The sequence below is a fragment of the Micropterus dolomieu genome, linkage group LG06 (genome assembly GCF_021292245.1).
Source record: "Micropterus dolomieu isolate WLL.071019.BEF.003 ecotype Adirondacks linkage group LG06, ASM2129224v1, whole genome shotgun sequence".
NCBI classification, from domain to species: Eukaryota; Metazoa; Chordata; class Actinopteri; order Centrarchiformes; family Centrarchidae; genus Micropterus; species Micropterus dolomieu.
This window is the reverse complement of record NC_060155.1, coordinates 5520526-5531310: the sequence shown is the minus strand read 5'-3', so window position 1 is coordinate 5531310 and position 10785 is coordinate 5520526. Positions and strand designations below refer to the sequence as shown.

The 10785-nt window shown below is 38.5% G+C and overlaps 1 pseudogene; it reads right to left on the bottom strand.

Annotated features, from left to right (window-relative positions):
* Window positions 1-682: 682 nt before the first annotated feature.
* On the bottom strand, window positions 683-8550 carry LOC123972427 (annotated as a pseudogene).
* Window positions 8551-10785: the final 2235 nt, after the last annotated feature.

Sequence of the window (10785 nt, the reverse complement as noted above, 5' to 3'; positions counted from 1 at the left end):
GGGGGGGGGGGGGGGGGGGGGGGCTACATGAACAATGACCGGACAAAGACAAGACAGAAACACCAGGTATATATACACACGGACTAACAAGCAGGGCGGGAGCAACACAGGTGAAAGACATGAGGCTAACGAGGCACAGGTAGGGAGAAAGAGAGAGAGAGAGAGAGAGAGAGAGAGAGAGAGAGAGAGAGAGAGAGAGAGAGAGAGAGAGAGAGAGAGAGAGAGAGAAGGGGAAAACAGAGGCAGACATGCAGAGGGATCACTGGGGTAACAGACATGACAAGGGTTACCGAACACTAGACGAGAGACAAGACAGACCCCCAAAACCCAACAGACCAAAATAACGCTAACTAAACACAAAAGTGCAACACCAAGGATGGCCAACCGGCAGAGCGTGACACTTTTCCTCTAGTGCCATCGTCAGTCTGTGTCTTTTGTTTCTAAAAACATCTGCTTTAATAGCTCTGGCTTTGTTTGAGGGTGAGAGGTGAACAAACACGCAAGAGACAGGGAAACGGTGTGGGTAGGCTACGTGAGACCCTCAGAAAGGGGAGACACCGCTGGTAGTACGACCAGCTGGTCCAGTAGCTTCGTCTTAATGATGGTTTGTTCAAGGCTTATTTGGAGACAGACATTGCAGTCTCCGGACAATCCAAGCAACTATAAACTTCCGTCACCACAACAGAAGGCCCGTCTCGCCATTCATTTGATTGGACAATGGAAAAAAATGTGAATGACGTCAGGCGCTTTTCCGATGTAGCAGACAGTCCAGAACTGCGCCAAAGGCATCATAGCTGTTACCTGAGAGTAAGCAATGAAGGCCAAATCTGGACCTGTGAACGGGAAAGTTATTTGGATCGGGACTTAATATAGAATTTCAACAGCACATCATATCAAATCTTAAAGTAGAGCATACCTGACTCAACCACATTGTCCACTGTAACACCCTGTTTCTGAGCCATGAATCCAAGTACTGAGAAGACGACAAATCCAGCAACAAAACTGGTCCCACTGTTCAGCAGACAGAGCCAAAAGCAGTCCCTATGAGTCACAGAAAGACAGTAGACCCTAGTCAAAAAGGGGACATTCCTAAAGATTTCTTTTTAATATATTGCATGTAATCTGTATCCGTAATTCATCAAAATCTTCTAAAGCCTCTAAAACGAACATAGTAGCCTACAATACCAAAGTTGTTGTGATCTGACTTACACCTACTTGTAACAGTTGTTGTTGTATTCATTATAGCTGCCCAGGACATTTAGAGTCCCAGCAGTCAGGCTGTAGGAGAAACAGACTTGAGATCCGGCTTCTATCCAGACCTGTAACGTAAGAAAACATACTGAAGTAGGCTTATGTAATTTTCAGTGCGATTCCTAGCAGTAATTTTGAGATGCCTGATAAACAGGACCTCTAATCAGGTCAGATTCAGAATGGATGACAGCACAATGAAAGGATTATGTTGTAAAGATCCCACAACAGAAGACTGATGTGTTAGGGACACGCATCATGTTAATCCTTCATCCTTAATGAACAAAGCGTTTCAAAGTTTTTCACATTGTTTCAGAGCCAAAGCCATCACCTGTCTGATTCTCACACCAACAATCAGGCTGACCATTTCAATCAGATTTGCATCATTAAACATTATGGCACCTCTAAAGGTTAGACTGTTAGCTGATGATACACAGGGCAACTTAGAGCAATGATGCAGGGCAACGTTGCCGTCAATGGTAATGAGTAAAGATTACCACCGTAATCCCCTTCCCCCACCACTCCGCCACCCGCCCCGCACTGCACCGCCGCTATCTTTCAAAACATTGTCGGACTTGCCACTAGCAAGATTGCCCTGCAACATTGCTCAAAAAGTTGCTCCGTGTATCATTAGCTTAAGTCCACAGCTAGCCCTGAATAAACGACAGCATTCACAGCTTTCAAAGAGAATGCAGAAAAGCAGAGCGCAAAATCCAGTCTCCAAGTACAATACCTCAGTATGAAGGATTTTTTATCAAACTACAATAACATGGTTAAGGATGTGAGAACACACTATTTTTCTGAACTAATTTCTACACATCAACATAATCCTACATTTCTATTTAAGACTGTGGATCAGCTGTAAATCCAGCCCCTCCTCAGCTGAAAGCAATGGTGATTGTGAATTGTTTTTATCTTATTTTACTGATAAGGTGATGTCAATTACTATTGACATAAAGTCTCTATTACCCCCTTTGCCTCTTACTCAGAGGTCCCTTACCAGCAACAATTTAGTTTTACCCATGATGTCTGCTGATGATGGTATGTGCTCAATCCAAGTACTCCTGGACCTTAACGCTGCATTTGACCATTGACCACAACATCATGTCGGACAGACTGCGGCACTGGTTGGGGATCTCTGGTACAGCTTTGGAAAGGTTTTCATCCTACCTGTCCAATAGGAGGTTCCATGTCTATGAATAACTATGTCTATTTATTTTGGTTGTGTTATACTGCATATATATAATATGGCGTGTCTCAGGGGTCGGTCTTAGGACCCATTTTACTTTCCTTGTATATGCTTCCTCTTGGACACATTATCCAGAAACATGGTGTCTCTTTTCATGTTTACGCTGATGACACGCAGATCTACTTGCCGGTCAGATCCACAGACCCTGGAAAGCTGATCACTTACTGACTGCCTCTGTGTCAGAAATTAAATGTCAAATAATTTCCTCCAGCTGAACTCAGACAAAACAGAGATCCTGGTCATTGGGTCCCAGCAGATGGCAAATCAAATATTGCCATCTGTTGGTTTCCTGGTGAATCATATCAGGCATGTTGCAAAGAATCTTGGCATCTGGTTCCACAGTTATTTAAGTTTCAAGCAGCACACTACTAAGCTTTTGCAATCATGTTTTTACCAGCTTAGAAATATATCAAAAATACGATCAATGTTAATGTTTAAGGACACCGAGACCATCTTACACACCTTTATCTCATCATACCTGGATAACTGCAACAGCCTTTTCACTTGCTTAACCGAATCCAGATTGTCCAGAACTCAGCTGCCATGCTTTTGACCAGAACAAAGAAGTATGATCACATCACCCCTATTTTAGCTTCATTACACTGGCTCCCAGTATATTTTCGAATAGACCATAAAAATTTATTGATTACTTCAAAAGCTCTTCATGGCCTCTCTCCTTGTTACAGTATGTCTCTGATCTCAAGGTACGTACACCAGCACCTCGGGCAGAGGTCTTTTGTCTGTTCCAGAGTCTCAACTGAAAACTAAAGAGGACACAGCGTTTGCCTTCAGGGCTCCGAGGCTCTGGAACAGCCTGCTTGAGGAAATCGGGGCGGCTGAGTCAGTTAACTCTTTCAAGTCCTTTCTTAAACATTCTTATAACAAAGAGCCTTTCCTGATTTTAGTTGATTTTAATTCACTATTTTTAACTGTACTTTTAACTGTATTTTAATTTCTTTCTTCCGGCTGTTACCGTGTATCTTATTTTGTGTTTTATTTTCATTGCTCTCAGCTGAAGCATTACAAACACCTTTAAGGTTTTAGTGGCATCTAGTAGTAAGGTTTGTGAATTGCAACCAACAGCTCTCTCACTGCTCACCTCTCCCTTTACAAGAGCGTAGGAGAAGCTATGGTGGCCAACATGCTCTGTCGGTTCTTTTGCTAAATAATACATGTGGTTTGAGCGGTTGATGTGGCTTGATTTGAGCTACCCATTTATAATATATTGCATTTTGTCAGTAGATCCGTGTAAATATTACACACTAAAACTTTAAGAAAGGTGAGCCAGGAGGTTCAATACTGGATACAGGTAGTAGTAGATCCCTTCCCAAGCTCCAGGTAGAGTCAGGCCTCTGATGAGTAGGATCAGGAGCATTATGTAGGGGAACGTGGCTGTGAAATACGCTACCTAAAATGAAAAGGAAATTGTTAAAGAAAACATAATGCGACATGCAAATTATTAGATTAAACTGTTTTAAGTACCTTTCCAGAAGATCTGACACCTTTCCAGATACTGAAGTAGCACCCAGCAGGCCAGAAGACACAAAGCCAGATCCCATCTGACACTGCCCAGATCCTCAATGCCTCTAGACATGGCCAACACCCACCGTCTGAGGAGGGGGGAAATTTAACAGGTATACATGATATGTGTAAAATTGTGTTGATATATAGTAACTGTTTCCAGGTCCTTGTGAGATAAAATTTAATTTGGCTATGTTTCTAATAATAAAAGATACCCACAACACTACTGACTTAGCCTATTTGTTTCAGTAAATTTAAAGAAGTGTGCAAGAAAACGAAAGATTTTTAAATACATAATGAAAATTTATAGACAGGGGACCTAGTGCATTGACAGAGCTATGGACAGAGCTTGGAGGGCCAGATAAAATTACTTAGGTTTTGTTTTCATCAAGTTGGAGGATGTTCCTCACCATCCATGGACTGCAGGCACTGTGAGAAACAGCCAAAGAGGAAAATGTTTGAAGATTACAAACAGAGAAGAAAGTTTTATGACCAGGCAAGGGCAAAGGCTTTTCAACACAGGAGAGTTTCAGAGATTTGAAATTTAGGGGCGGAGCTTCTGAAGAATCACCGAAGGGAGGGGTTTATTTGTCTTTCTGCAGAATCACTTATTTTCCATTTAATGAAAATATTGGTCATTAAAAGAAAATTAATTTAAACTTACTCCCAGAACTCAGTAGCAGCAGAGGTGGTTTTACTCAGCGTTGTTTGATTTGTCAAATTTGTTGAGGGAGAATCCAAAATCTGGAGTGCCACACAGTTAGCTGGTTTAACAACAAACAAAGGATAATAGTGAATGTGAGGAGTTAATCTTACACACATAAAATAAAACTCCATAGTCTAATCTTACCTGTATTCCAGGTGTTCTCACAGCTAGCCCAGGGGAGCTGGGATCTGAATGAGAACACATGATAGAAGAGAGCCCAAACTTGGATTAAAATGTAGCTGAAGTCATACATTTTAAGTATAATATTTCCATATTATTCCCATAAAACAAATAAATTAACATATTTTACCATTTACATTTTCAAAGGAGATGGTTTAAAACACATTGTCAGAGCTAGTGGAGCTATCTTTGGACAAGAAATGATTTTATTTATTAAAGCTGAGGTTAAAGTATCGTGTACAAATTAACTCACCTTCTGCCAGTGGACACAACTTCCTCCAGCCGGTGATGAATCCTTCCTGGGTGTACTGACCAACTGAGGTCTCCAGTAGGAACAGAGGTATCCCACATACTACAACTAACAGACCATATGGCACCAGAAAGGCACCTATACAGTAAATACAGAGACATGTATGCTAATAGAAATTCCAAATGAATGAAGTAATATCTTTTCACACACCAATCATCAGTATTAACATTATTTCATTTCACTACAGTCAGAATAATGGATCTCTTCTAAAACAGGTTATAGGATTCACCTCCACCGTTCTTGTAGCAGAGGTAAGGAAATCTCCACACGTTGCCCAGGCCGACCACATTTCCTGCAACAACCAGAATATATTCTGTTTTACTGGCCCACTGTCCTCTCTCTCCAGCCCTCTTCTCATTTTCTGTTTTTCTTCTTTGTCCGTTGATCTCAACATTAAGATCTTCATACGTTTTGTCTTTCAGTTATATTTCAAAAATACCGCAAACTGATCTTTGCTGCTTTTACTGTCTTTTCTTTGACTATAAGCTTCCCTAAACCAATGAAATGAAACCAGTTCCAATGCATACCGTGTTGTTTTGCAAGAGCCAGGGGGCCTTACCTCTGTTAACCTCCTGTTTAAATTTATATTTTTAACTTTAATAATTATAAAATGTGCACACAGTTAAACTAATAAATAATGTATTCATTGTATTTTTACGGTCAACTATGGTGAATTTGTAGTTCATTTTCATATGACATATCTTTAGCCACAGTTATCCAGGGCCATTTACATATGTGCATGAGGAGGTGATTTTAGCATCATGCCTGACAGGAAACATTGCCTGTGATGAGAGGACAATTTGTCTACCCATGAGGCCATGATGCAGCTGAATTTGTTGATTATGGTTCCATAAACTAAAATGTCATCATAAGTGCTCAAATGCTTTGAGTTACATGTTACACATCTCTGGGCAGTCTATATTACTCTTCTAATAGTAGAAATCTTATATTTAAATTTCTACTTCAGTCAAAGTACAAAAGTACCTGCTTTTAAAAATACTTAAAGGTTGTGTGTAGTATTTAGGACGATATATTGACAAAATATAATAACTATGTTTTCTGTGATGTATAAAGATATTAGGCTACATAATGAATCCTTATGTTTTATTATCTTAAAATGAGCCATTTCTATCTACATACACCGCGGGTCCTCTTACATAGACGTCGCCATGTTGGGCCGCCGTGTTTCTACAGTAGCCCCAACAGACAAACAGCTCTACAGAAGGCGTTTCGTCACTACGTTAAGTATGTACAAAGAAGAAGATATAGAAGAACAAGTAACATTAGTAGTAGTACTAGTAGTACTAGTTGACTGGTTTATTAGAATTAAGAAAAGAAGAGAAATTTGGACAAATGAAGGCCCACACGTATTATTTAGCACGAGCCGACGAGCACGTCGGCCACCGTAGCTTCTCCTGCGGCTTGGAAAAGGAGGGGGGAGAACTGACTGATGGTGCATTCATGTGATGTCGGAATAATCAGAATCTTTTTTCCTCCTTTAATCTTTATTGCAAAAAGAGAAATAAAGTGTACATGGGACATAAAGAAGCATATAGAACTTTGATTTGTGCAAAATCACGTATGGCATATAGATAATCTGTAATTTTGAATATCTTTATGACGGTTATTTTGCTGTCCATGTAGAGGGAACTAGATGTCTGCAAGTTGTTTGTGTGCTCCGATAATACTAATCCAACAATTCTTTGTTGTAGTGCCCATGTTGATTCCACATTTCAACTTAAGAGTACATGATCACACAGTGAATTCGGAAGAACAAATTCAGAACTCGGGAAAGGGACCGTCTGAGTCCCTGGTTGCAATTCGCAACCCTCATCACTAGATGCCACTAAAACATAGACACTGAATATCAAACGTAAAATGTACTAATAGTATCATTCTGTTTGTCAGGCGACGCATGAACCAAAGTTCAAAAAAATAATTTTTTATCTTATATTGGCATGCAGGCCCTCATTTCGGCCTCTGAAACAAGCTGTAGATGCTCATGTCCCTGTAAAGTAACTAGTAATTAAAGCTGTCAGATAAATTAAATTAAAATTAATTACATTAAATTAAAAAGTACAATATCTCCCTCTGAGATGAAGTAGAAAGTTGTATGAAAAGAAATTCAAATTTGTACTTAAGTACAGTACTTGAGTTAATGTTCTTAATTACTGTCCACCACTGGTGTTAAAGTGCCAAACCAGTGTTTTTACATGTTTTTACTATGAATCATGTATACTTTGCATCAACACAAATCAGTTTGCAAACTATGCTACTGTGTTTTTGAAATTTGCATGTGCTTTTGTACTGTTCCAGGGCTCCACTCATTTCCATACAGTAGGAACATCAATTAGCATTAGATTTAGATCAGGTGGCAGTAATATTTTACATTATTGTTGTTAGGTAAGGCAGTACAAACTTTTGAAATTAATCAGCTCCTTAACTTCATTGCAGATTTTTATTTTATTTATTTTATTATTATTTTATCTTATTTTATTGATTTATTTCATGTAAATACTTTTTTTCTCACATCTTAACCTCATATGTTGCCTTTTTTTGATCCCTTCAGGGATAGTACGATCCTTTAAGATCACTCTTCATTGTGAGTACTAATGTTTCAGCTGTAATATTAGAAAGGCACCTGTCTTGCTGAAATAGCTGAAACACTGAATCTCTGCTCAATAAATAAAGCTTTATTCTTCAACTTTCCTGAGGACTTTTTGTATATTTTACATAATGAATGACTGAACATTTTTCTTCCTAAAATTAATGGAGGAAATAAATGATCATATCCTCATTTGTACACACTAATGAAGCATCCCAGACAATGCAGATTAATTTATATATCATTTTATTGCCAAACACATGTATGCCTGCAGTCTAACACATTACCAGTGAAAGTAAATCTACATGCTACAAGACTATAATAACCAAGACACAGCTGTCAACTAATAGGCTTAGTTGGACTGGTACACAGGGTGGTGTGGGGGGGTCTCAAATAAATATGTACGTTACTCAGCATTATAAATTAACACCTGAGCCTGCTGTCTCCCTCTAAAGCAAAGTATCAGAATGCGTAAAGAAAAAACACCAAAGCAGCTCATATTACTGAACAACCCTTCCATTCCCACAGAGGATGAACAGCAGACAATGTGGTCTTTGGGGACTTGTGGCTCAGTGACAACTAGACTACCCTGTTAGCTCACGCAGAAGCACCACACCCTTTCACTCCCTCTGTGAACACACAAGTGGGCCAGTAGAACTGGTATTTTGATTAGCTAAGCACTCATGCAGCTGAAAAAGGATATCCTTACTGTTTCGGGGAGTGGCCAGAAAATGCGTTCAGCCACTAGTGGTTTGCCATGGCTTTTTGCTCCATTATGGCATCTGTTGAGTGAGGTCAGACATGATGCATTTTTATTTAGGAGGGGGTCTCACAGCTGCGGCTCTCACAGCATACAGTCTTTAAGACAGCTGAGTCACAGGCTACAGTAATATCCTCTTTGGGGTATAACACTAGCCCCAGTGTTCTTAATATTTTCCTTATTTTTCTTTTCCACCATAGAACTGTTTGTAGGTCCATCAATGTTAACATGTTATATAAGGTCTATGGTTAAAACCCATAAATCTAATTTCTATTCAAGATCCCAGGATTACATGTGTTACATTGCATTATAGGGACATGTGTTTGAAATGAAACAAGAAATGAAAATTACTTTCCATTTGATGTGCAGCTATAAAAGTCTGCTTCTTAAATTTGAATGTTTTACTAAATATAACTGACATGACAAATGATTACAAGCATTTCCAACATTTTCCACCTAAACTGAACCACTCTTTTATTCTATTCTTCTTTCTAGTCTACCGACTACTCAAAGCGCTTGTACACTACATTACATTCACCCATATTCATACACTGAGCCTAAGTGCTCAAACAGAAACTAACTCACACACATTAATACATGGAACAGCCATCAGGGACAATTTATGGAAGATTTTTCTTGGACTTTAATATTTGTAACCCACAGAAAACAATCCACAAATGTGAACTTTGATGCGCAAATATTTCACTATCTACAAATATGTATTTTTACATTTGTGATGTGTAAAATCATATCCACAAAAATACAGAGTGATTTCTACACACAAAACAGTTTTTGCGCATTTGCAGACATGACCTCATGACATCATTTGTAAAATTTGTAACTTCCGTTTTATGCATTTGTGGAATTTTGTCTAATGTGTACTGTGGAGATCTGTAAAAAAAAAATATATATAATATATATATATATATATATATATATATACACACATATCTCACTACCCAAAACATGTATTTTTACATTTGTGTTGTGTAAAATCATAGCCACAAAAATACAGTACAATTTGCAAATATGTACAATTTCCTCTGTACACACATATTTTAATGTCACATACAAAGTGTGTGTCACTGTGGAACCTGATCCTGAAACACGAGCGTTGAGGCTACTGTCCTTTATTTGTTGTCTCTGTGGATTGTTTTTTGTGGGTTACAACTATTAAAGTCCAACAAAATCTTCCATAGCAATTTGGGGTTCAGTATCTTGCCCAAGGACGCTTCGACATATCGGGGATTGAACCACCGCTCTTCCAGTTAGCGGGAAATATGCTCTACCTCCAGAGTCATAACTACTACTACTACTACTACAGGTACTACAGGATTGTGATATCTCTGCTGTACTGCAGTTCTTATAATGGGGTTCAGACTATGGAGAGTTGGGCTGCTGTATTTTGATTCAAGAGTAGGATAACTTTACCTGCCATATTATGTCCAGTAATGGAATGATACTATACATTTACTTAAGTATTGTACTGAAGAAAAATGTGTAGGTCCTTTTCTTAACTTCTTTCATTTTTTGCTACTTTATGCATCTACTCCCCTACATTTCAAAGGCCAACATTGTTTTTTTTTTTCTCCACTACAGTAGAGCTAGTTACTAATTACTTTTCAGATTAAGATTTTCCAAACAAAACCTACATTGAGCTTATAAAATATGTAACATTTTAGGTAAAACTATTCAACAGTATGTGGTTACGATAACTCCAACATGACCAGCTAAAACATCAGAACGCTTCTACTACATTAATACAAAAATAATAATAATTCAATGTTATATTATATAATAATAACAGTGACGGGCTACTCATCTAGTATAAGGAATACTTTTACTTTTTATTTGATTGTAATTTTTCTGATGATATCTTTTAACTTTTACATAAGTAACATTTACAATGCAGGACTTTTTCTGGATTAGCCCATTGTGACATTGCTACTTTTGTATTCACATGGATGAAGCATTCTGATCCCTTAATGAAACATAGCAGTTAAATCCACCACTGTCCTATTTAGAAAATAACTAGCAAATGTCTATGAGTAAATTACGAGTGTATACCATTGTGTCAAATTGTTGATATTTCCCGTTTCTTTCAGGTGCTGATAGATGTTTTTGTTGCTGTCCACTGATTATTGAGTGTCTGTAACGCAGTGAGGAGGGGAGCGCCGAGGTGACGTCATGGTGAACCACATCCACA